We start from the raw sequence: 27,857 nt of genomic DNA, 5'->3' as shown, positions 1-27,857 counted from the left end.
CCACGAGCAACAAGGAAGTGTACAACCTGAGCAGGGTGCACCTTACTGCTATTCACTTCCAGATGAAAGAAATGGCAGCCCTTCCCATATGTGTGCTTCCTAATGTGTAATCCGTCCATCCCATGGCTAGACCTCTGTCTAGGTGTTATCCCACATGGAATCATTGAAGACTCATGCACATACTTGATGTAGTGCTGAAGCATTTCCTTTGATTGCAGCCATGGCCACAAGGAAACAAGCATTTTGTTAGTAGGATTGTGCAAGAGCATGACTGCAGTTCCTGTGGTGCCTTGGGGTTGATGATTCATCTCAAAATTGAGCCCTCCGCTGAAAATCTGCACATGTATATATTTTATGATACGAGGACTCCTCTCAAGTGCTTTTGGATTAGACAGAAACCACCAAAGCAAAGGTGAGCATTGGATCCCAGTATAATATTGTTGGGGAACGTTGCATAAAATAAAAATTTTCCTACGTTCACCAGGATCCATCTATGAGTTCATCTAGCAACGAGTGATAGGAGTGCATCTACATACCCTTGTGGATCGCGAGCGGAAGCGTTCAAGTGAACGGGGTTGAGGAAGTCGTACTCGTCGTGATCCAAATCACCGATGACCAAGTGCCGAACGGACAGCACCTCCGCGTTCAACACACGTACGGAGCGGATGACGTCTCCCGCACCTTGATCCAGCAAGGAGGAGGGAGAGGTTGATGAAGATCCAGCAGCACGACGGCGTGGTAGTGGATGCAGCAGGATTCCGGCAGAGCTTCGCCGAGCTTCTGCGAGAGGGAGAGGTGTAGCAGGGAGGGGAGGGAGGCGCCAGGTGTTGGGGTGCGGCTGCCCTCCCACCCCCCTCTTTATATAGGGAGCCCAGGGGGGCGCCGGACCTAGGAGATGGGATCTCCTAGGGGGGCGGCGGCCAAGGGAGAGACTTGGCCCCCAAGGCAAGTGGGGCACCCCCTCCCCTAGGGTTCCCAACCCTAGGCGCATGAGGGGGGCCCAGGGGGGCGCACCAGCCCACCAGGGGCTGGTTCCCTCCCCACTTCAGCCCATGGGGCCCTCCGGGATAGGTGGCCCCACCCGGTGGACCCCCGGGACCCTTCCGGTGGTCCCGGTACAATACTGGTGACCCCCGAAACTCTCCCGATGGCCGAAACAACACTTCCTATATATAATTCTTTACCTCCGGACCATTCCGGAACTCCTCGTGACGTCCGAGATCTCATCCGGGACTCCAAACAACTTTCGGTTTGCTGCATACTCATATTCATACAACCCTAGCGTCACCGAACCTTAAGTGTGTAGACCCTACGGGTTCGGGAGACATGCAGACATGATCGAGACGGCTCTCCGGTCAATAACCAACAGCGGGATCTGGATACCCATGTTGGCTCCCACATGCTCCTCGATGATCTCATCGGATGAACCACGATGTCGAGGATTCAAGCAACCCCGTATACAATTCCCTTTGTGAATCGGTATGTTACTTGCCCGAGATTTGATCGTTGGTATCCCAATACCTCGTTCAATCTCGTTACCGGCAAGTCACTTTACTCGTACCGTAATGCATGATCCCATGACCAAACACTTGGTCACTTTGAGCTCATTATGATGATGCATTACCGAGTGGGCCCAGTGATACCTCTCCGTAATGCGAAGTGACAAATCCCAGTCTCGATCCGTGTCAACCCAACAGACACTTTCGGAGATACCTGTAGTGCACCTTTATAGTCACCCAGTTACGTTGTGACGTTTGGTACACCCAAAGCACTCCTACGGTATCCAGGAGTTACACGATCTCATGGTCTAAGGAAAAGATACTTGACATTGGAAAAGCTCTAGCAAAACGAACTACATGATCTTGTGCTATGCTTAGGATTGGGTCTTGTCCATCACATCATTCTCCTAATGATGTGATCCCGTTATCAATGACATCCAATGTCCATAGTCAGGAAACCATGACTATCTGTTGATCAACGAGCTAGTCAACTAGAGGCTCACTAGGGACATATTGTGGTCTATGTATTCACACGTGTATTACGATTTCCGGATAATACAATTATAGCATGAATAAAAGACAATTATCATGAACAAGGAAATATAATAATAATCCTTTCATTATTGCCTCTAGGGCATATTTCCAACAGTCTCCCACTTGCACTAGAGTCAATAATCTAGTTACATTGTGATCAATCGAACACCCATAGAGTTCTGGTGTTGATCATGTTTAGCTCGCGGAAGAGGTTTTTCAACGGATCTGCGACATTCAGATCCGTATGCACTTTGCAAATTTCTATGTCTCCATCTTGAACATTTTCACGAATGGAGTTGAAGTGACGCTTGATGTGCCTTGTCCTCTTGTGAAACCTGGGCTCCTTGGCAAGTGTAATGGCTCCAGTGTTGTCACAGAAGAGTTTGATCGGCCCCGACGCATTGGGTATGACTCCTAGGTCGGTGATGAACTACTTCACCCAAATTGCTTCATGCGCTGCCTCCGAGGCTGCCATGTACTCCGCTGCACATGTAGATCCCGCCACGACGCTCTGCTTGCAGCTGCACCAGCTCACTGCTCCACCATTCAACATATACACGTATCCGGTTTGTGACTTAGAGTCATCCAGATCTGTGTCGAAGCTAGCGTCGACGTAACCCTTTACGACGAGCTCTTCGTCACCTCCATAAACGAGAAACATGTCCTCAGTCCTTTTCAGGTACTTCGGGATATTCTTGACCACTGTCCAGTGTTCCTTGCCGGGATTACTTTGGTACCTTCCTACCAAACTTACGGCAAGTTTTACATCAGGTCTGGTACACAACATGGCATACATAATAGACCCTATGGCTGAGGCATAGGGGATGACACTCATCTCTTCTATATCTTCTGCCGTGGTCGGACATTGAGCCGAGCTCAATTTCACACCTTGTAACACAGGCAAGAACCCTTTCTTGGACTGATCCATTTTGAACTTCTTCAATATCTTATCAAGGTATGTGCTTTGTGAAAGACCTATGAGGCGTCTCGATCTATCCCTATAGATCTTGATGCCTAATATGTAAGCAGCTTCTCCAAGGTCCTTCATTGAAAAACTCTTATTCAAGTAGGCCTTAATGCTGTCCAAAAGTTCTATATCATTTCCCATCAAAAGTATGTCATCTACATATAATATGAGAAATGCTACAGAGCTCCCACTCACTTTCTTGTAAACGCAGGCTTCTCCATAAGTCTGCATAAACCCAAACGCTTTGATCATCTCATCAAAGCGAATGTTCCAACTCCGAGATGCTTGCACCAGCCCATAAATGGATCGCTGGAGCTTCCATACCTTGTTAGCATTCTTAGGGTCGACAAAACCTTCCGGCTGCATCATATACAGTTCTTCCTTAAGATAGCCATTAAGGAATGCCGTTTTGACGTCCATTTGCCATATCTCATAATCATAGTATGCGGCAATTGCTAACATGATTCGGACGGACTTTAGCTTCGCTACTGGAGAGAAAGTCTCATCGTAGTCAACCCCTTGAACTTGCCGATAACCCTTAGCGACAAGTCAAGCTTTATAGATGGTAACATTACCATCCGCGTCCGTCTTCTTCTTAAAGATCCATTTGTTTTCTATTGCTCGCCGATCATCGGGCAAGTCTGTCAAAGTCCATACTTTGTTTTCATACATGGATCCTATCTCGGATTGCATGGCTTCAAGCCATTTGTTGGAATCTGGGCCCGCCATCGCTTCTTCATAGTTCGAAGGTTCACCGTTGTCTAACAACATGATTTCCAGGACAGGGTTGCCATACCACTCTGGTGTGGAACGTGTCCTTGTGGACCTACGAAGTTCAGTAACAACTTGATCCGAAGTACCTTGATCATCGTCATTAATTTCCTCTCTAGTCGGTGTAGGCACCACCAGAACATTTTCCTGAGCTGCACTACTTTCCGGTTCAAGAGGTAGTACTTCATCAAGTTCTACTTTCCTCCCACTTACTCCTTTCGAGAGAAACTCTTTTTCCAGAAAGGATCCGTTCTTGGCAACAAAGATCTTGCCTTCGGATCTAAGGTAGAAGGTATACCCAATGGTTTCCTTAGGGTATCCTATGAAGACGCATTTTTCCGACTTGGGTTCGAGCTTTTCAGGTTGAAGTTTCTTGACATAAGCATCGCATCCCCAAACTTTTAGAAACGACAGCTTAGGTTTCTTCCCAAACCATAATTCATACGGTGTCGTCTCAACGGATTTAGACGGTGCCCTATTTAAAATGAATGTAGCTGTCTCTAGAGCGTATCCCCAAAATGATAGCGGTAAATCAGTAAGACATCATAGATCGCGCCATATCCAATAGAGTGCGATTACGACGTTCGGACACACCATTACGCTGAGGTGTTCTAGGCGGCGTGAGTTGTGAAACGATTCCACATTTCCTTAAGTGTGTACCAAATTCGTGACTTAAATATTCTCCTCCACGATCTAATTGTAAGAACTTTATTTTTCGGTCAAGTTGATTCTCTACCTCATTCTGAAATTCCTTGAACTTTTCAAAGGTCTTAGACTTGTATTTCATCAAGTAGACATACCCATATCTACTTAAGTCGTCTGTGAGAGTGAGAACATAACGATATCCTCCGCGAGCCTCAACGCTCATTGGACCGCACACATCGGTATGTATGATTTCCAATAAGTTGGTTGCTTGCTCCATTGTTCCGGAGAAAGGGGTCTTGGTCATTTTGCCCAGGAGGCATGGTTCGCACGTGTCAAATGATTCATAATCGAGAGACTCTAACAGTCCATCAGCATGGAGCTTCTTCATGCGTTTGACACCAATGTGACCAAGGCGGCAGTGCCACAAGTATGTGGGACTATCGTTATCAACTTTACATCTTTTGTTATTCACACTATGAATATGTGTAACATCACGTTCGAGATTCATTAAGAATAAACCATTGACCATCGGAGCATGACCATAAAACATATCTCTCATATAAATAGAACAACCATTATTCTCGGATTTAAATGAGTAGCCATCTCGTATTAAACGAGATCCTGATACAATGTTCATGCTCAAACTTGGCACTAAATAACAATTATTGAGGTTTAAAACTAATCTCGTAGGTAAATGTAGAGGTAGCGTGCCGACGGCGATCACATCGACCTTGGAACCATTCCCGACGCGCATCGTCACCTTGTCCTTTGCCAGTCTCCGCTTATTCCGCAGCTCCTGCCGTGAGTTACAAATATGAGCAAGGGCACCGGTATCAAATACCCAGGAGTTACTACAAGTACTGGTAAGGTACACATCAATTACATGTATATCAAATATACCTTTAGTGTTGCCGGCCTTCTTGTCTGCTAAGTATTTGGGGCAGTTCCGCTTCCAGTGACCCTTCCCTTTGCAATAAAAACACTCAGTCTCAGGCTTGGGTCCATTTCCTGACTTCTTCCTGGCAACTGGCTTACCAGGCGCGGCAACATCCTTGTCGTCCTTCTTGAAGTTCTTCTTACCCTTGCCCTTCTTGAACTTAGTGGTTTTATTGACCATCAACACTTGATGCTCCTTCTTGATTTCTACCTCTGCTGACTTCAGCATTGAAAATACTTCAGGAATAGTTTTCACCATCCCCTACATATTGTAGTTCATCACAAAGCTCTTGTAGCTCGGTGGGAGCAATTGAAGGATTCTGTCAATGACCGCCTCGTCCGGGAAGTTGATGTCCAACTGGGACAGGCGGTTGTGCAACCCAGACATTTTGAGTATGTGCTCACTGACAGAACTATTTTCCTCCATCTTACAACTATAGAACTTGTCGGAGACTTCATATCTCTCGACCCGGGCATGAGCTTGGAAAACCAGTTTCAGCTCCTCGAACATCTCATATGCTCCGTGTTGCTCAAAACGCTGTTGGAGCCCCGGTTCTAAGCTGTAAAGCATGCCGCACTGAACGAGGGAGTAATCATCAGCACGAGACTGCCAAGCGTTCATAACGTCTTGGTTCTCTGGGATGGGTGCATCACCTAGCGGTGCTTCTAGGACATATTGTTTCTTGGCAGCTATGAGGATGATCCTCAGGTTCCGGACCCAGTCCGAATAGTTGCTGCCATCATCTTTCAGCTTGGTTTTCTCTAGGAACGCTTGAAGTTCATGGTGACATGAGCGTTGGCCATTTGATCTACAAGACATTTTTGCAAAGATTTTAGACTATTGTTCATGATAATAAAGTTCATCTAATCAAATTATTTAATGAACTCCCACTCAGATTTGACATCCCTCTAGTCATCTAAGTGTTACATGTTCCGAGTCGACTAGGCCGTGTCCGATCATCACGTGAGACGGACTAGTCATCATCGATGAACATCTCCATGTTGATCGTATCTTCCATACGACTCATGTTCGACCTTTCGGTCTCTTGTGTTCCGAGGCCATGTCTGTACATGCTAGGCTCGTCAAGTTAACCTAAGTGTTTTGCATGTGTAAAACTGTCTTACACCCGTTGTATGTGAACGTAAGAATCTATCACACCCGATCATCACGTGGTGCTTCGAAACGACGAACTTTAGCAACGGTGCACAGTTAGGGAGAACACTTTCTTGAAATTATTATAAGGGATCATCTTATTTACTACCGTCTTTCTACGTAAACAAGATGCATAAACATAATAAACATCACATGCAATTATATATAGTAGTGACAAGATATGGCCAATATCATATAACTCCTTTGATCTCCATCTTCGGGGCTCCATGATCATCTTGTCACCAGCATGACACCATGATCTCCATCATCGTGTCTCCATGAAGTTGCTCGCCAACTATTTTTCTACTACTATGGCTAACACGTTTAGCAATAAAGTAAAGTAATTTACATGGCGTTTCTCAATGACACGCAGGTCATACAAAAAATAAAGAAAACTCCTATGGCTCCTGCCGATTGTCATACTCATCGACATGCAAGTCGTGATTCCTATTACAAGAACATGATCTCATACATCACATATATATCATTCATCATTCATCACAACTTTGGCCATATCACATCACAAAACACTTGGTGCAAAAACAAGTTAGACGTCCTCTAATTGTTGTTCCAAGTTTTACGTGGCTGCAATAGGGTTCTAGCAAGAACGTTTTCTTACCTACGTGAAAGACACAACGTGATTTGTCAACTTCTATTTACCCTTCATAAGGACCCTTTTCGTCGAATCCGCTCCAACTAAAGTGGGAGAGACAGACACCCGCTAGCCACCTTATGCAACTAGTGCATGTCAGTCGGTGGAACCTGTCTCACGTAAGCGTACATGTAAGGTCGGTCCGGGCCGCTTCATCCCACAATACCGCTGAAGTAAAATAAGACTAGTAGCGGCAAGAAAGTTGACAACATCTACGCCCACAACAAATTGTGTTCTACTCGTGCAATAGAGAACTACGCATAGACCTAGCTTATGATGCCACTGTTGGGGAACGTTGCATAAAATAAAAAAAATTCTACGTTCACCAAGATCCATCTATGAGTTCATCTAGCAACGAGTTATAGGAGTGCATCTACATACCTTTGTAGATCGCGAGCGGAAGCGTTCAAGTGAACGGGGTTGAGGGAGTCGTACTCGTCATGATCCAAATCACCGATGACCAAGTGCCGAACGGACAGCACCTCCGCGTTCAACACACGTACGGAGCGGATGACGTCTCCCGCACCTTGATCTAGCAAGGAGGAAGGAGAGGTTGATGAAGATCCAGCAGCACGACGGTGTGGTGGTGGATGCAGCAGGATTCCGGCAGAGCTTCGCCGAGCTTCTGCGAGAGGGAGAGGTGTAGCAGGGAGGGGAAGGAGGCGCCAGGTGTTGGGGTGCGGCTGCCCTCCCCCCCCCCCCCCCTCTTTATATAGGGAGCCCAGGGGGGCGCCGGCCCTAGGAGATGGGATCTCCTAGGGGGGGCGGCCAAGGGAGAGACTTGCCCCCCAAGGCAAGTGGGGCGCCCCCTCCCCTAGGGTTCCCAACCCTAGGCGCATGAGGGGGGCCCAGGGGGGCGCACCAGCCCACCAGGGGCTGGTTCCCTCCCCACTTCAGCCCATGGGGCCCTCCGGGATAGGTGGCCCCACCCGGTGGACCCCCGGGACCCTTCCGGTGGTCTCGGTACAATACCGGTGACCCCCGAAACTCTCCCGATGGCCGAAACAACACTTCCTATATATAATTCTTTACCTCCGGACCATTCCGGAACTCCTCGTGATGTCCGGGATCTCATCCGAGACTCCGAACAACTTTCGGTTTGCTGCATACTCATATTCATACAACCCTAGCATCACCGACCTTAAGTGTGTAGACCCTACGGGTTTGGGAGACATGCAGACATGACCGAGACGGCTCTCCGGTCAATAACCAACAGCGGGATCTGGATACCCATGTTGGCTCCCACATGCTCCTCGATGATCTCATCGGATGAACCACGATGTCGAGGATTCAAGCAACCCCGTATACAATTCCCTTTGTCAATCGGTATTTTACTTGCCCGAGATTCGATCGTTGGTATCCCAATACCTCGTTCAATCTCGTTACCGGCAAGTCACTTTACTCATACCGTAATGCATGATCCCGTGACCAAACACTTGGTCACTTTGAGCTCATTATGATGATGCATTACCGAGTGGGCCCAGTGATACCTCTCCGTAATGCGGAGTGACAAATCCCAGTCTCGATCCGTGTCAACCCAACAGACACTTTTGGAGATACCTGTAGTGCACCTTTATAGTCACCCAGTTACGTTGTGACGTTTGGTACACCCAAAGAACTCCTACGGTATCCGGGAGTTACACGATCTCATGGTCTAAGGAAAAGATACTTGACATTGGAAAAGCTCTAGCAAAGCGAACTACACGATCTTGTGCTATGCTTAGGATTGGGTCTTGTCCATCACATCATTCTCCTAATGATGTGATCCTGTTATCAATGACATCCAATGTCCATAGTCAGGAAACCATGACTATCTGTTGATCAACGAGCTAGTCAACTAGAGGCTCACTAGGGACATATTGTGGTCTATGTATTCACGCGTGTATTACGATTTCTGGATAATACAATTATAGCATGAATAAAAGACAATTATCATGAACAAGGAAATATAATAATAATCCTTTTATTATTGCCTCTAGGGCATATTTCCAACAAATATATCTCAATTCTGTTGGCGTGAAGAAATATAAGGAACCAAAGATGCAAGTGGCCATCTGAATGATCTCGAAAAAACTCAAGTGCTGCAGCAACATGTAGATCGTAATCAAGTTGCCTTTCAGGAGAGAAGTTGAATTCAAACAAGGCTCCAGCAGTATTTTCTAGTGGACGCATCGTGTAGTTCCCAGCCTGCTGCCTTTTGTAGGGAATCAACTTTGGAAAACAGAATAGAGTCAATGGTAGTATGGGTATAATGTGTCCTGTATAAGCAAGTTGGATACGGTCCAGCCAACAATAGACTATAGATAATGTGAGCATGCGTGTATGCAAGACGTTGCCAATAGATGATACCCAAGTTACCAAGGTAAACTGCAGAATACCAGGGTCCCATTGCCTTTCAGAAAAATATGCCCTCTTGTACGTGCAAGTTAGAGCACCAAAACTGCCAACCACTTCAGTCCCTTGAATCAAAAAGGAATTTCCCTTGTCCTGCTCCTTTAGATGTTCAAAACCAATTACAATAAAGACTGTAATTCCCAGGTGCACCACTATACCGGCACACACACACACAGGGTTTTCCCAAGAACCAGCAAGGGAGAAGAATGAAGTGTCAAATTCCAGGATCCCACTGTGTTGCAGCTGAAAGCTCAAGTCCATGATTAAGAGAATATTTCACAGCAGGAACAGAAAAACATGACACCCGTGCAATTGAAAGAAACTTAATAGCGCTGAGGCATCACTAGTAGAAAAACGGTCAAATCTGAGACACATTAGTGCCGGTTTGATTTTGAGCCGGCACTAATGTGTCCATTAGTGCAGATTCCAACGGCTAGCCGGCCGCTGTCATTAGTATCGGTTCGTGGCGAACCTTTAGCACCGGTTCGTGCCACGAACCGGTACTAAAGAGAGTGGTGGCAGGATGTTGTCAGTCTGGGGCCCCTCCAGCACCTTTAGTACCGGTTCGTGGCACGAACCGGTACTAAAGGTCGTCGTACATAAACCCTTTGTCCACCCGATCGCTCTGTTCTTCCCCTTTCCCGTCACTTCCTCTGTTCTTGATCACAAAGGTTAGCAACTTTGTCCTTTCATCTCTCATTGCTAGATTAGCTCTTGCAATGCTTTGTATAGTGATTAATTTGTGAGTTTAGTAATTTGGGAGGAATTATATGTGCTAGTATTTGATTTATATGCAATTTGAGGTCAAAAATAACACTTAGTTTGCATATGTAGGTGTGGTTTCCTTAGTGCCTTCTAAATCTCCGTCGTAACCACCGTCGATCGCCCGCACCGTCCCGTCGCCGGCACCACCTTGTGGTGAGGCTCTTGTTCATGAATGTTTTACATTACCAAATTGATGTTTGTGTGATTTGGATATATAGTTACTCGTATAATTATCTTACCCGTACGTTGTTTGTTATACATAGTGCCATGGTTTTGATATCCGTCCCCGTCGGCCCTCGTCCTTGTTATGATTCGGATGTGGTATATTCTCTTTTAAAACTAGTTGTTGCATTTCGTGTTTATGACAAATTATGCCCATCAAGTTGACATAGTTATTTTTATCTAGGAGGTATGTGAACCGGAAAATCCAACCGACCCTATTGTCGAGAGGTTAAATTTAGTTGAAAGAGAAAATGAGTATTTGAAAGAAAAATTGAAAAGAATTGAGGGGGAGAAGATGGAATTGGAGTTGCATGTTGCCGATGTCGTCGATGATCATAAGATCAAGATGGAGAAAATGCGGTTGAAGATTAGAAACATTAGAAAATATGCCATTGATAGTGTGGCTTGGTATCATTATGCTGTTGGATCAATTGTTACGTTAGTTGCGATCTTGATCACATTTGTTGTTGCATTTAAATTCTTTAGCTAGAGAGTTATTTGTATGTTGCATTTAATTAAGTGTTGTATATGAACTTTATGTATGAACTTGTATTAATTTGGTCTATTCGGTGTTGTGTAATGAAGATGAGCCGACAATGGATGTATGATGACCGATGCTCTCCCGAGCTCATTAATGGCGTGCATACTTTTCTGCTTGCCGCTGAGGCAAACAAGCGGGCGGATGGTTTTATGCCTTGTCCATGTGCTGGTTGTAAGAATGGTGACAATTATTCAATGTCAAGAACCATTCACGTCCTGCTATTTGAGTCCGGTTTCATGCCCCACTATAATGTTTGGACCAACCACGGAGAAAGAGAGGTTATGATGGAAGACAATGAAGAAGAAGAGGACGAGACAGCTATCCTGGCCATGGGTTCCCTGAATACGATGATACAACAATGCGGGAAGAAGCTGAGCCGGCAATGCGGGAAGAAGCTGAAGAAGAGGCATTAGATGAGCCCGCTGATGATCTAGGTCGGGCCATTGACGATGAAAAGAGAAACTGCGCAAGTGATTTGGAGAGGAAGAAGTTGCAGAGCATGTTAGAGGATCACAAGAAATTGCGAAGCTGACAAAAAAAAGTTGGGCACCACACTGGAATTGCTGCAATGGAAGGCAGAGAATGGTGTATCTGACAAGGGATTTGGAAAGTTGCTGGTAATGATAAAGAATATGCTTCGAAAGGACAACGAATTGCCCGAGAGTACGTATGAAGCAAAGAAGGTTGCCTGCCCTCTAGGGTTAGAGGTGCAGAAGATGCATGCATGCCCTAATGACTGCATCCTCTACCGCGGTGAGTACGAGGATTTGAATGCTTGCCCGGTATGCGGTGCATTGCGTTATCAGTTCAGTCGCGATGACCCTGGTGATGTCGAGGGCGAGCGCCCCAGGAAGAAGATTCCTGCCAAGGTGACATGGTATGCTCCTATAATACAATGGTTGAAACGTTTGTTCCAAAACAAAGAGCATGCGAAGGCGATGCGGTGGCACAGAGAAGACCGTAAGAAAGAGGGAAAGTTGAGAGTACCCGCTGACGGTTCGCAGTGGAGAAAAATCGAGAGAAAGTACAGGGAGGAGTTTGCAGGTGACCCATGGAAGGTATGGTTTGGTCTAAGCGCAGATGGCATTAATCCTTTTGGGGAGCAGAGCAACAACCATAGCACGTGGCATGTGACTCTATGTTTGTATAACCTTCCTCCTTGGTTGTGCATGAAGCGGAAGTTCATTATGATGCCAGTGCTCATCCAAGGCCCTATCCAACCCGGCAACGACTTTGATGTGTACCTAAGGCCATTAGTTGAAGAACTATTACAGCTATGGAATGGAACAGGTGTACGTGCGTGGGATGAGCACGGACAGGAAGAATTTGACCTAAAGGCGTTGCTGTTCGTGACCATCAATGATTTGCCTTCTCTCAGTAACCTTTCAGGACAGACAAACAAGGGATACCGCAGATGCACGCACTGTTTGGATGATACCGACAGTATATATTTGGAGAGTTGTGGGAAGAATGTGTACCTGGGACATCGTCGATTTCTTTCGAGTAGGCATCCTGCAAGAAAGAAAGTCAAGCATTTCAAAGGTGAGTCGGATCACTGGACGAAGCCTCGCCACCGTACTGGTGCTGATGTACATGATATGGTCAAGGATTTGAAGGTAATATTTGGGAAGGGTCCTGGCGGACAACCTGTTCCGAAGGACGCTGACGGACGCGCACCCATGTGGAAGAAGAAATCTATATTTTGGGACCTGCCATATTGGAAAGACCTAGAGGTCCGCTCCGCAATCGACGTGATGCACGTGACGAAGAATCTTTGCGTGACCCTGCTTGGCTTCTTGGCCATGTATGGGAAGACAAAATACACACGAGAGGCACGGGAGGACCAGCAACATATGCACGGAAAAGACGACATACATCAGGGTCAGGCCAGCTATGCTCTTACCAAAGAAGAGAAGGAAATCTTCTATGAATGCCTGCTCAGCATGAAGGTACCGTCTGGCTTCTCGTCGAATATAAAGGGAATAATAAATATGGCAGAGAAAAAGTTCCAGAACCTTAAGTCTCATGACTGCCACGTGATTATGACGCAACTGCTTCCGGTTGCATTGAGGGGGCTTCTACCGGAAAACGTTCGATTAGCCATTGTGAAGCTATGTGCATTCCTCAATGCAATCTCTCAGAAGGTAATCGATCCAGAAATAATACCAAGGTTACAGAATGATTTGGTGCAATGTCTTGTTAGTTTCGAGTTGGTGTTCCCACCATCCTTCTTCAACATCATGACGCACGTCCTAGTTCACCTTTGCGAAGAGATTAACATTTTGGGTCCTGTATTTCTACAAAATATGTTCCCCGTTGAGAGGTTCATGGGAGTCTTGAAGAAATATGTTCATAACCATGCTAGCCCAGAAGGAAGCATCGCGAAGGGCCATGAAAATGAGGAGGTCATTGAGTTTTGTATTGACTTTATTCCTGACCTTAATCCGATTGGTGTTCTTGAATCGCGGCATAAGGGCAGACTGGATGGAAAAGGCACGCTAAGAGGGGATCAAATAATATGTATAGACGGGCATTCTCTCACAGAAGCACACTACACAGTTCTACAGAATTCCTCCTTGGTGGCTCCGTATATGGAGGAACACAAGAATTTTCTACACTCCAAACACCCGGAGAAGTATGACGACTAGATTACACGTGAACAAACGAGGACTTTCGCCGGTTGGTTGCAGAAACGTGCCATGCATGATGGCGATATTGAAGATGACCTGTACTCGCTGTCCCAGTTAGCATCTTCGAATATAATGACTTTCAAAGGGTAGCAGATAAATGGGAATACATTTCACACGATCGTCCAAGATAAGAAGAGCACCAACCAAAACAGTGGTGTCCGCTTTGATGCAACAACCAACACGGGAAAGGAAACATATTATGGTTACATAGAGGACATATGGGAACTTAACTATGGAGGTGGTTTGAAGGTCCCTTTGGTTCAGTGCAATGGGTCAATATGACACGAGGCAGGGTAACGGAAGACCCGCAGTACGGAATGACAACAGTGGATCTCAACAATCTTGCGTATGAAGATGAACCATTCGTCCTAGCCAATGATGTAGTGCAGGTTTTTTATGTGAAAGACATGTCTACCAGGCCGAGAAAAAGAAAAGATAAGGAAGTGAATGGATCATACGACGAGACAAACCGCCACATAGTTCTTTTAGGGAAAAGAAACATCGTGGGAGTGGATGACAAGACAGACATGTCAGAGGATTATGAAAAGTTGGATGAAATTGCTCCATTCACAGTGAATATTGACCCGAGCATCCAGTTAAATGATGAAGATTTTCCATGGCTACGGTGCAAAGGGACACACACGAATAAAAAGTTTCACACCCAAAGATCTGGGATGTGATCGGCTTCACTATCATCACTTTCTTCTGTGTTTCACACCCAGGAGGGAATCTCTGTAATAGTTAGGGTAGTTATGTGTTTGGGCATTTGAAACGCGAAGAAATTTTATATACAAACAAATTCTTTCATGCATTTACTGATTTTTCTGTTAAATGACCCTGAAATTGAAAAGCATTTCAAATGAACTCAAAAAAGTTTAAAAGTTGGCATGGTATGATAATTTCACCCACATAGCATGTGCAAAAAAGTAGAGAGGGTTACGGCAGAACTGGATGCACTTCGTGTACAAAATGGACAATCTCTTTCGAAGTATGAGGGTTTCGGACGAAAACTCATCTGTTACAAAGGCATTTCATTTTTTAAATAACCTAAGCATTACTAAATTGAATATAATGATAAAACACACTAATATTAAACATAAGAAAAAAGAATCACTGAAAAATCAATTTTCAAAGTTAAGTTATTCACAAACTAGTGATTCACACAAATTTCAAATAATTCAAAATTTAAACTATTCAAATTTGAAAACTAGCGGCACTAACCTAAAGCAAAAATATTCACAAAGAAACTTTATATACAGCAAAAAACAACTCAAAATAAATCTTTCCCTAATAATAAAGCACGGATTGACTCCGTGGGTTCACCGTCACAATACGATTTCTTATTATAATTTTACGCTTTCAGTTTGAATTTAAAACATATATGCGAGGTGGTACTAATTCAGATTCAGGGAACACGTCGCAAAATTCGTTCGTCAATTTTTAGAATGCACGCGCGCTTCTGGGCACGTCCGCCACCCTTCCCCCCCTTGGGTCTGAGCCCGCTGCAGTGTGGCACAAGAAATCAGGAGAGAAAAAGAAAGGTTGCACTTGGGGATCGAACCCTGAACCTTCTTGCCTTCAAAACTCGTACAATCCACCAAGCTAGGACACAGTTGTACTTATAAAAGTGGATTCTTTCCTCTGTTAAAAATCCCAGCTTGCTTATAGCAGAAGCCTCTAAGAACGGAAGGAAATAAAAGAAGAAAAGTCAATCTTCACTCAGGAAAGGAAAGAAATTAAAAGGGGGAATAAATATAGCCTTGCCTCAAGAAAGAAAATAATTAAATGAAGGAATAAAGTTCGCTTTATCTCCGAAAGGAAAGAAATAAAAAGAGGAAAAGGTATTAAAAGAATGGAGGAATAAATTTAGCCTTGCCTCAAGAAAAAAGATTAGTTCGTCTTGCCTCCGAAAAGAAAGGAATAAAAAAATGTCCCTCATGCCTGTTAAGGAGAAAACCTTGGGCATACCTCCTGATTCAGTTGCACTCCAAATCCAATTACTCATAAAAAGTGCTCACCTTTAATTGTTTTTGTGTCATTTATGCATCTTAAAATATTTGTGTAGTGCTAACAAAAGTGTTCATTTATCAAAATAATGTTTTTATAATTTAAAAAATACTAACTCTTTTCTCAAAATGAAAAAACATGTAACTCTAAAAAGTGTTCACATGCCTAAAAATATATTCGCAATTTAAAAAATATTCACTCTCTTTAAAATACTATGTGATTTGAAAAGTGTTTGTGTTTAAAAAAGAATGTTGATGCATTTTCCAAAAAAAATACGATTTTAAACCGAGAGGGCGTAAGAGTTGTATGAACTAGGCATAGGCGATAGCTCGGGAAGGACAGCTGGCATGCCTAGCTCGACGATATTAGTTTTAAATCTATTAGACATTGACTTGCGATGGCGTGGTTTAGTGATAGGTGTGAGTGCGGTGGCCGAGATTATCACCTTGGGGTTGACCACGTTAGGACGCACTGCGATCACTTGGACACCATGGCATGATCGGTGAAGGTTGGAAGAAGAATAAGCGACAATACGGATGAGACACTATGTTCAAATAGATAACATGGACCTGCGAAGGGGTTTTGACTCATGCATATTGTGACATGAGTGTCATTTTTACTCCCATTGCAACGCACGGGCATGTTTGCTAGTAAAACAAAAATAAATAAAGCAAAAAAAATTAAAGCAAAAAAAATTTAAGAACATAAAAAAGCCTGCCTAATGGGCCAAAGCGGCCTGCATATGACTAGAAACACAACATTTTGTTGGGCCAGGATGCAGGCCCGCAAAGGCCCAGTAGGCCCACAGGGCAGCACAGAACAAGTAGGCCCAGTAGGCCTGCTATGGAGAGGAGCTCGAGAGAGCTACCGCACTGGGGCTTATAAACCAGTGTGGGCGCCCCTCGGCTAGCGAGATGGGACTAAACTTGCCGCACGAACCTGCGCCAGCACACACCTTTAGTACCGGGTCGTGGCACCAACCGGTACTAAAGGGGGGGGGGGGGGGTCTTTAGTACAGGTTGGTGCCACGACCCGGTACTAAAGGGGGCGCTTCCCGCCGCTTGGCCTGGCCAAAACGGACCTTTAGTACCGGTTGGTGGCTCCAACCGGTACTAAAGGTCCATCCTATATATACAACACTTGAAAAAATTCAGTTTTTCTCTGTTCTTCCCTCTCCGTCCACGACATGCCGCGCCTGCCCCGATCGACATCGTCGCTGCACCGGACGCGTCCCCGCCCCTCGTCGCCGCCCCCGTCGCCGTCGCCGCCCCGGCCATCCCCGTCCCCGGCCGTCCCCGGCCCCCTCGTCGTCCCCGTCGCCGCGCCCCGCCCCGTTGTCGCGCCCCGTCCCGTCGTCGCCGCCCCGTCCCGTCGCCCCGTCGTTGCCACCCCATCGTCGCCTCACTAGTGAGCCCATGCCCCGGCCACCATGTCCACACACACACACATTAGTTTTTTGTTATAAATTTTAGTTATAGAAATTTTTCTATTTTTTAGTTATAGAAATATCTATAGAAATGTTAGAAATTTTTCAGTTTTTTAGTTATAGAAATATTAGAAATGTTTGTTATATATATAGAAATGTTATAATTTTTTTTCTTTTTTTAGTTATAGAAATATTTATAGAAATGTTAGCAATTTTTCTGTTTTTTAGTTATAGAAATATTAGAAATGTTATAGAAATGTTAGTTATATAATCAGAAATGTTAGAAATTTTAGAATTAGTTTTAGTTAGATGAATTAGATTAATGTCAAATTATTAGAATTTGCATATAGAATTTTAGTTATCACAATCCAATCATTTAAAAAATGTTACTTTTCGCCGGCATATAGTATTTGTTCTCGACGATATGCCCGGCCCACATCCTCGCCGTCGACCCGTTCGCGACGACGTCATGCTTCAGAGGACCCATGTCCGGGACTGGGCTCCACCGGGCTGGCACTGGGAGGTGCTACCTGGAGGGACGCGCCGCTTGGTGAGGAACCCGGCCTCGGGTCCCGTCGTCAACCCTGATCTCCTTTGGTGGCGTTCGCGTGGGCCACAATCGGTGCAGAGGCAGCCGGCCCCGCCGGAGGTAGTGCGTCGCCATGTCAGGGAGGAAGACGAGCACGTCCATCGCTACATGGCTGCTATGGACGACGTCAGGTTCTCCATTACTTGGCAGGTTCTTTGGGCAGATGACCGGAGATATGATCATGTGATGGTTCCTTCTCTTTGGGTGTCCACCGCCCGCGCCCCAGGAACCGCGAGTGGTGCCCTAGATTCTTCTGTGGTACTCGATCTTTATTAGGTACCTAGCCAGTGATGTATTCGATATATAACATTCGAGACGATGTATTCGAGATTATATATATTATTCGAGACGATGATGTATTCGAGATTATATATTAATTGAGATGATGCATATATTATGTACTATATGATTCAGTTTTTCCTTATTGATTGCATCCATGCATTGTAATTTGAATACTAAATTGTTTTATATTTCTTCTGTATTAGTTAAGTAAAAGCTATGGCGGACAATACCGACAGAGAGAGAGAAGAGGAATTGTTCGACACCATACGCTGCCTCACAGGCTAGATGATCTGAATGAAGCAGATGACGGCTCCCAATATCTGAACAATACCGGAGAGGGTGATGAAAGGATATTCGATCTCGACGACCGAGCTGATGAAGTCATGAATTATGATTATGATGACATAGACAATGTTTATGATGACACAGACAATGCCGATCTTCAAATAACAAAGACTACCGGCGAGGTATATTTATATAAGCAGGCATCTGGTGATCATCACATGTTTTATTTTATTTGAAGATATATTAACGAATCGATCTTTCTTCTTTCAGCCCTCCGGATCGAGCAAATCTGCTTCTATAGACAGCAGGACAAAGCGAGGCCCGGGCAAAAAGTTGAAGGAGGGTGTAAAGTACAACATCGACTCCGTCAAACCTAGTGGCGAACCCCTCACGTCTAAGAACATTGCGAACAAGTGGACTCGTCAGTGCGGAGTTCTTGTGAAGGACCTACTCCCGATCTCCATTCAAGAATGGAAAGAGCCAAAAACTAAACGTCCAGGTGTTACTTGGGTCGACGACAGAGCATACAAACCCTTTGGGAATCTCTGATGGAACATCTCATCCTACCAGATTATTTCACTAAAGCAGATGTGGACAAAGTCAAGGGCGCTGCTCTTAAGAACATGGCAATTGCATTCAACACCCACAAGAAAACTGTATGGGCCAACTACCTCACTGCAGAAAGGAAGACTCCAGAATTCACGGGGACACTGGAGAAGCAAAGAGAACACTGGGACGATTTTGTGAAATTCAAGGATTCAGAATTATCTAAGGAACGGTCGATAAAAAACAAGGCCAATGCCGCAAAAAAGACGCGGTTCCATAGGCTGGGTCCAGGTGGCTACACGGTGGGAATGCCTAAGTGGGATAAGTCTGAGCAAGAGATGGAGGATGCAGGGGTCACTCCGGTTACTAGGAGCTGGCCCCCCAGGTGCAGAACTTGGTTCTATGCGCATGGGGGGCGTTGGACCCGAAGACAGGCCTGGTTCCGCTGAAGGCAAGTCTAAAAGGAGCCGAACAAAAGATACTTGATGCAATAGAAGAAGCTCGAACGGGGGTGTTCACGCCCAACAGAGAGCACGATGAGCTTACGCGCGCCCTCGGAAATCCTGAACACCCGGGAAGAACACGAGGCAAGGGCGTTATTCCCTGATATGAGGGCTTTTCGGACTGGAATGACGACTACAAGTCACGTGCAAGAAAGAAAGACACCATCTCATGTTACGCCAAAGGTTAATAAAAGGCTTGGAAAGATCATTTGTGACACAAACAAGAAACCCAAGACCGCACAAGTCATGCAAGAGCAGATTACAGTGATTGGGGACATTTGTAAGCAATCACACTCGACATTTCAGTCGTTCTTTAAGCACGATGACACCACCTCTGTTGCATCTGTTATGAAAGAAGCATACTTGTGGTGCAATAGAAGGTAGTGATGAGCACTTCATTGCCTCTGAGCTTTTCATCAAAAGAGAGTAAAGGGAGATATTTCTAAGCATGAGTGCTGAAACTCGTTTGGGTTGGCTCAAGAGGAAGTTCAGCGTCAAGTACGGGAACTAGTTGTTTCCAATTTATGTCATATATGTGATGGTTGCTTATGTCCTATGGTACTGAACCATTTCGTATCCTATGTGTGAGGTTGAACAATATTAAGTACTCAGAAAGGCTTGGAAAGATCATTTGTGACACAAACAAGAAACCCAAGACCGCACAAGTCATGCAAGAGCAGATTACAGTGATTGGGGACATTTGTAAGCAATCACACTCGACATTTCAGTCGTTCTTTAAGCACGATGACACCACCTCTGTTGCATCTGTTATGAAAGAAGCATACTTGTGGTGCAATAGAAGGTAGTGATGAGCACTTCATTGCCTCTGAGCTTTTCATCAAAAGAGAGTAAAGGGAGATATTTCTAAGCATGAGTGCTGAAACTCGTTTAGGTTGGCTCAAGAGGAAGTTCAGCGTCAAGTACGGGAACTAGTTGTTTCCAATTTATGTCATATATGTGATGGTTGCTTATGTCCTATGGTACTGAACCATTTCGTATCCTATGTGTGAGGTTGAACAATATTAAGTACTCAGTGTTGAACAATTGTTTCCTATAAGGCTTGTAATAACTGATTAGATAATATTTATGAAGTGGAGTTTCATCTTCATATTTCTTACTCACCATGCTAACCTTTGTTAGTTAATTCATTGGTTGTGTATGTGCAGTTGTCATTTGATAGTGACAGTGATGATGAAAACTATTATGAAATGAAGAAAAGAATGGTTAGTGCCCATGCACAAGAAATGAACATCATGTATCTGAGTGCATCTACCATATTTGAGAAGTATTGTGACAGTTGGGTGATGAAGGCCGATCCTAGGACATCTATCTTGAGTGGATTTGGATGGTTGCAAGAGACTATCAGTACACCGGGAGAGACCTTCACCATGCTTAGAATGAAGGCAACAGTATTCTTTGAACTTCGTGACTTGTTGAAGGATAATTATGGGCTGAGCCATTCCCCTTTTGTTAGTAGTTATGAGTCTCTTGCTATGTTCTTGTGGACCTTGGGGGGCTGTGAATCAAATATATAGAAGAACCCAAAATCGTTTCAAGCATTCCACCAATACAATCCATCGTAAATTCCATGAAGTACTACTTTGTGTGGTGAAGATGTCAGCTGACTACATCAAGCCTAAGGACGCAGATTTTAGGACGGTGCATCCAAGGATTCGGAATGACAAAAGGGCTTATCCACACTTGAATGACTGCATTGGTGCAATAGATGGGACTGACATTAGGGTTCTATTCCCGATGAGGTACATCAGAAGAACAGGAGCAATAACTCAAAATGTGATGGTAATATGTGACTTCGATATGCATTTCACGTATGCATATATTGGTCAACCTGGTTCTATGCATGACACAACTGTGCTATATACCGCAATGCATATGGATAAGGCCACCTTTCCCCATCCTCCAAAGGGTAAGCATTCATATATAGCCTCTTTCATGTTTCGAGCTTTAGTTATGATTACATTTGGTTGAGGTGCGTCAATGGAAAAGTGTATTGTTCATTCTTGTGAGGTGTTGCTTCTTCCAGCTTCGGACTCACTCATATATTTGTTAGCATCCTTAATTTTTCAATTCACATGCCAAATGCACCTAAGCAATGCCAACTGGCGCACATTTAGGGAAGGAGAGAGAGAGATAGCATTGCTGAGATGGCGGTCGTAGACAGAAAAAAGGAGGAACTATTTATTATAACACAATGATGCGTACAGAAGTACCCGAGGGATCTTTAGTTAACCCACTTGAAATAAAGGACATTGACATATAATAATAACAACTGAAAATAAAGGAAAGAAAATACGGGGACTCTCAGAAAGCACAAAGCGGATAACCTAGGTGTATGATGAGTTGTGTTCCTCTTCCTCTTTGGCATGCCTCAGTTAGTACCGCAGATCAGGTTAGCCTGAGCATGGCAGATCTGATAAGTGGGAGTGGGCTTGTAGGTCGTGAAGCAGGCCTTATACTCATCGTTGTAGCAGGCGACTGACGCCATCGTGGTCATCAGCAGCTGTGCGGCGAACAGGGCCAGCATGAGAAGTGCGGCCATCTTAAGCATGGAGCTGGAAGCCATTGCAAGAGTGGACGGCTCGAAGCTCTAGCTGCAAACTGCAAGTGTTTTCTGGTGGCTTGGGTTGATCTGAGTGCTTGCTAGCATGGCCTCCTATTTATAGGCACAAGCGCTGCTTAGTTGGTCTTCCTTTGCCATGTATGATCTCACTCGATCTCACCGATAATACATACTGGAGATTATATTCCGTCCCTGCATCGATCATCCCATGCACGCATCATGATCATAGTTGACTTGGGAGACTCCCCATGCACGTGGCATGTCTCAAGCCAGCTGGTTGCATCTACGCTCAACTCCTACTTTACTACTTAGATAATCCTCGTGTATGCGCCATGCACTGAGTTCTAAAAATGCCGAAAGGTGCGACTAGTCTCAGACTTTAGTACACCTGAGTTTGCAAAAACATGAAAAATCGTTATAAAACAATATCGAAAAAATCTGAAATTTTGAGACAACAAACTTTCTCAAACGTTTGAGCTTCTTGCAAAATTTCAGCCAAAAATAACATCCGAGGAGCCATCACAAAAAAAAAAACAAATCACTCTCAAACAGTGCACAAAACTTTGTACATTGATTTTTATTCTCCTCTGAATGTACATACTACCACCCTAGCACCCAGATTCAACAATACACATCTTGCTAGCCTTATGTTTGGGCAATTCCGAAGGGGCCAACTCTCATGTAAGATGTAGCGCCACCATATCCTTGAAACCACATATTTGAATTAAAATCACAGAGGTTCTGACTAAAAATCAGAGAGTGCACCATCCATAGTTGACTTCGAAGTTGCCCCATGCATGCGCGCATGTGGCATATCTCAAGCCAGCTGGTTGCATCTACACTCTACTCGTACTTTAGTAGTTAGATAATCCTGGTGTGTGCCATGCAGTGAGTTCTAAATGTACTATCAACCTAGCACCGAATTTCTAGAATACTGAAGCAATCCAAAAACAGTAGAACTGCACCGATTACTGCTGTTACGATCCCACGAGAGCATCTTGATCCCGTATTAATCAGTACACGGTCTCGCGATTTAACGCCATTATCTTCTGTCATGTTTGACCGCCACCGGCCCTTCACTAGTAAAAAACAGGACTTTGGTTTGTGTATGTGTATGTATGCTTCAATATTCAGAGATGATATGTCAGTTCTTCTTGCTATCGCTGCACACAAGCTAGGCCTAGCCGTGCTACTAACAAGTACATTTGTTATCATTTTTATAAATTCAGAACATATTTTTTAACCCATGAATATCTACTAAACCCTAACACACCTTGGGGATGGCCCCTGCCTTACTCCGCAGCCACGGCAAGAAAGCACCGGAGTGCTCGTCGTCCTTAACCTGCGGGCGGCAAATTTGATTCCATCAACATTCAGCAAAGGAGGTGTAAATCGAGTCGCTGCTGCTGGGAGTGGAAATGGGGGATTTCTTCCTCTCTTCACTCTTTGCGGTGAACCCTAGCTCACCTTGGGGATGGAGGCCGCGGCGGTCTGGCGGTAGGTGGGAAGAGTAGGGGCGCCGGCGAGGGCGAGAAGCCGGCGCACCACTCCCGCCGCCATCCTCCTACTCTGCTTCTGCTTCAGTTGAGCAGTAGAACAAACAGAGCGACGAGATTCCGGAAACAGAACGAGGTGCTGCGCAGAAATATCCTTTTTCATAAGGACGAACTTCTACACACGTCAAGGGTGTGCTTGTTTAAGCTCTTTAGTGGCTTCTATGGCTTCTGCTGCCAAGAAGCTCGAGCCGAAACAAAGGGCCATTTTTGGTGTCGGCTCCACGCAGCCCAAACTCAAAGTGCTCCAGAAAAAGGGTAAAAAAGCCGTAGCTCAGATTTGGGCCTTCTTCTAGCAGGAGCTGGCTCCAAATTGCCAAAAGACAAGTTTACCTTCCCACTAATGTCCATTATATGCACAAATTGCCACTGGCCGGTAACTATATGTTGCTTCTCCCCTCGACTACCCACCCCCATGATTGCTAGGGTTCACTGTTCCCCTTCGTCGCCGCTGCCACCCATGCCAACCTCGCCATTGGCGGCCTATGAATCCGAGGCAGCACCACTGTAATCTCCCTTTCCCGTAGCGTAGGGACGCAACCCCCGCGTCCTTTGCATCCTCCATCGGCCACTCCCCATCAGCGCACCATCTCCACCCAACCAAACCCCGGCCACCGGCCACTCGGATCGCCCATCGTCGCCGCGGTAACCTCCTTCGCCTCTTTCCCTCTGTCCACTGTGTGTTCCCTCCCCTTTTGGCAGTGTGTGCTGCCTGCTTGCTTTGTTTCTCCTGGAGTCGATGCAGCTTCAGCCGAAGAAGATGCAGCCCAAACAAACATACCCTAAAAGTGTTCATACACAAGATGTGTGAGTTTTATACTTCTACTATCGAAAATACATCAACATTTAAATAATAAAAAATAGTTCTATACATGCGCAGCGAGGAAACAAATGGCTAGGGAGAAAAAACCGCCCGATCCAAGAATTTCGGATCAGCGGCTCTCACCTCTCGCCGTCTGCACCCTGAGCCCAATAACCTCAGGTGGTTGAGTCAGCCGCCGGAACTACAATGGTAGAGTTTATTGGTGTGTTTGGTTCTATGTCTATTGTTAGGGTCTGGATCTCACACACAGAGACAAGTTTGGATACATGCAAGTTCTCCTCTCGACTACAAGTTGCAGAGAAAGAAGAAGAAAGGTTGGTGGGGTGTCATGTCATTGCCGTGTGCCTGATCCAAGCCTGAATGCCTTCTTTCCTCCCGTTCTCCTGTTTAAGTAGCGTTTAGCCGTGTGGGTTCCACATACTTGCGATTGGGTTGAATCAGTCAACGTGGACGGCTGTTTTTTTTTTAGAAAAGGAGGATGACCCCCGGCCTCTGCATCTAGGAGATGCATACGGCCACTTTATTGATTATTCTCGAGGACCTTACAACGTATTACAACAATATGTCTGAATCCGCCATTTTGGCAACATATGCCACTACTCCTATCCATATGATGAAGGGGTGCTACCTGGGCCAAATACCCGGACCACTCACCTAAGCCTATCATCAAAAGCCAGAAGCCCGAGCCGAGCCACATACCGGGTCTGGGGCATAAACTGGTCTGACGCACTCACATGTGTCGTCGCCGCCATCTTCCACAGTTCCATCTTCAGAGCAGGTATTGAGGCTTCTACCTTGTCAGGTCACTCCGTCATCGACGCCACCTTGACGCCAGACAACCACCTCCACCTGCGCGAGTCCATCACCGCGCATCGGGCGCCGAGTCTCCACTGCACCACGCCGCCGAGATCCGCCGTCATCAATGTGAAGGATGAAGCACCGCTCCACCAAAAAAGGCGCCCGCTGGTCCCTCGAACCCGTGTACGCCTCCAAGAATGACGCCCCCAAGGAGGAAACGACACCAACGCGCCGCCGTCATCCGATCAACTGATCTAGAGTGTCCCCCGGAGGTAGCGGATAGAGGTCTAGAGCTTCTCCACGGCGATGCCTTCAAGAAGGTAATGACACAAAAGGGTGCCACCATCGCCGGTCTTGGCATCAAGCGGACCACAAGGTTTTCACCCGGATCCACTCGAAGAACCTCTATCACGTATTGTGTGCACGAGTCGCCGCCGATCTGAGCCGCCGCACATCGAGCAGGCCGCACCGGCCAGATCAGATCTGTCCGGAGGGCACAGCCCGCATGGTGCCGAACCAATCACCAGTCCCTCCATGCCGCCACCGCCGATCCGAGGCAGATAGTGTGTCGCCGCAGACCCGGCCGCCGCCGCCGAACGCCGCCACGCAGCCCGAGGCAGAGCAGGCTGCCGCACTCCCACCTTTGCCGCCCTTGGCCGAGGCAGCCACGGAAGGCAGGCCCGCCGCGCCGCCAGGCTAGATCGGCCCTTGGCCGAGGCAGCCGCCGCGCCGCCGCCGGAAGGCAGGGCCGCCGCGCCGCCAGGCCAGATCGGCCGTGCGACCCACGCCGCGGGGCACTGCACCACCCCCACGGCGCAGGCAAGAGGGACGTCCCCCGCCACCGCCATCGGCCCCGGGCTATCGCCGACGGCGTCCTTCGGCGGCGGCGGAGGGAGGGGAGGAAGGATGGGGACCCCCGGCGGCTAGGGTTTTCAGGTCCCGCCCGAGTCGCCCGAGCGGGGGCGACGCGGGGGGCGGAGGCTTGTATAAGCCTTAAAAATGGGGAGATTTTCACTTCCCGGTCTCTGCATCAACTAAGGATGCATGCGACCATTTTAGTATGAGTACCAAGGTCCTCAGAATTTTTTAAATGAGTATCAAGATATTTCTTGATGAGTAGTTCTACCACACATCAAGCTTGATCGTCAATAAACAGGGGAAAACCCCTGTGCATCACCTGTCAATTCTGAAAATTGAACTCGGGTCGTTGGGTTGCACAATCACATACCCAACCACTGAGCCAAGGCTCTCTTTGCACGTGGACGGCTGCTGACACGCCCTTCTCATTGATTGGTCGACGTTGCTTAGTCAGCCGCCGGAACTGCCCGATGGTTACACGCTCTGCTTTTGCTCTTTTCTGCTGTCTTGGCAGTGCTGTTGGTTTTGGTGCCATGGCAGCTTCCTTGTCGTCGGCCCTCTAGACAGTACTTGGATCCCTCGAGTGGTCAGGGTGGTTGGAGATAGCCATTTCCTGCGAACAGAATAGCAATCCCAGACTATCTCCAACCACGTCACATTCGATCCAACCAAACCGAAAAAAGGATAAACCTAGGCACGTGGTTGGGGATACCCATAGCCATTTGAACCTATCCTTCGAACCAAACGCACCCATATATATGGACTATGTTCTATCTGCTATTTATGATACTAGTGTGGATGGCCTAACCGTGGACTTTGACGCACTTGCTTTTTAAATTCCGTTTGTCGCTCCGGATATGGACTATGGTGAAGGATTGGCTTGTTTTTCTAGAGAGTTTTTACGGTCATTGTACTACCACGGGGACCGAGTAGTATTGAATTATCTCGGCCGTTGATTAGCCGAGTAGTATTAAAAGAAAAATGTTTTAACATTAGAACGTTTTTTTTCTTAAAAAATAGCGCCCCTCCCTCCGGCCCCCAAAACAAAATAGACAAATAAATTGCCAAAAAAGGTAGAGAAAGTGATGATAAAAAACAAAACCTGTAGAATAATGATAAAACCGGAAAATACGAGTCGCAGAGGTGTTTGTACGTGACGCTAACTAGGCCGGCGCATAGTTGTTCTGCTCCACAGCGAGTAGCAGACCAAACTAGGCATGAAGAGATAGAAGGTTCGACACTTGCCTCCATACTCTGGCAACCGGCATTCTGCCATATCCTCCCTTCTCCTCCTTATTAGGACCTCCTATCCCCCTATTCTTCTCCTGGAACCCATTCTTTCATGTGTCGATCTCCCAGTGCTTTGCTCAGTCCTTGCCCAGCACCGACTCGTTTGCACCACACCACCTTCTGCTCCTAGTTGATCCCCGCCCCTAAGTCCATTGGCGAGGACATCGAAGGACCGTATATTATGCCGCCGCCGACTCCATCCCCAAGTTATTAGCTTCACGGTGGAAGAGCCTTGGGAGGATGCTGCGGCGCATGGGCATGATCTGACTTAGTGAATGCACGTATGTGTCGGCTACTCTATTTTTTGTTTTATATGATTCACGGCCAGCTGCTCATTAAGGTAGTTTAAAGCAATTCTTATGAGTGGAGACATCAAGTTCTTGCCAGAATAAGATCGACAAGGAGAAACCTTCGGATTCTAACGCGCCTTTGCTGCCATGAAGTGCGTCGCCTAAAACTGCCGAGGTATAGGCTGACACCTTTGTAATGATCACATGACATACCTGGCACATCTCAACCACTCCAGGTTTTATTCAAATTGAATCCT

Source organism: Triticum urartu, chromosome 3, assembly GCF_003073215.2.
Source record: "Triticum urartu cultivar G1812 chromosome 3, Tu2.1, whole genome shotgun sequence".
Classification (NCBI taxonomy): domain Eukaryota; kingdom Viridiplantae; phylum Streptophyta; class Magnoliopsida; order Poales; family Poaceae; genus Triticum; species Triticum urartu.
The sequence above is the reverse complement of the archived record's forward strand: the minus strand, read 5'-3'. Positions refer to the sequence as shown.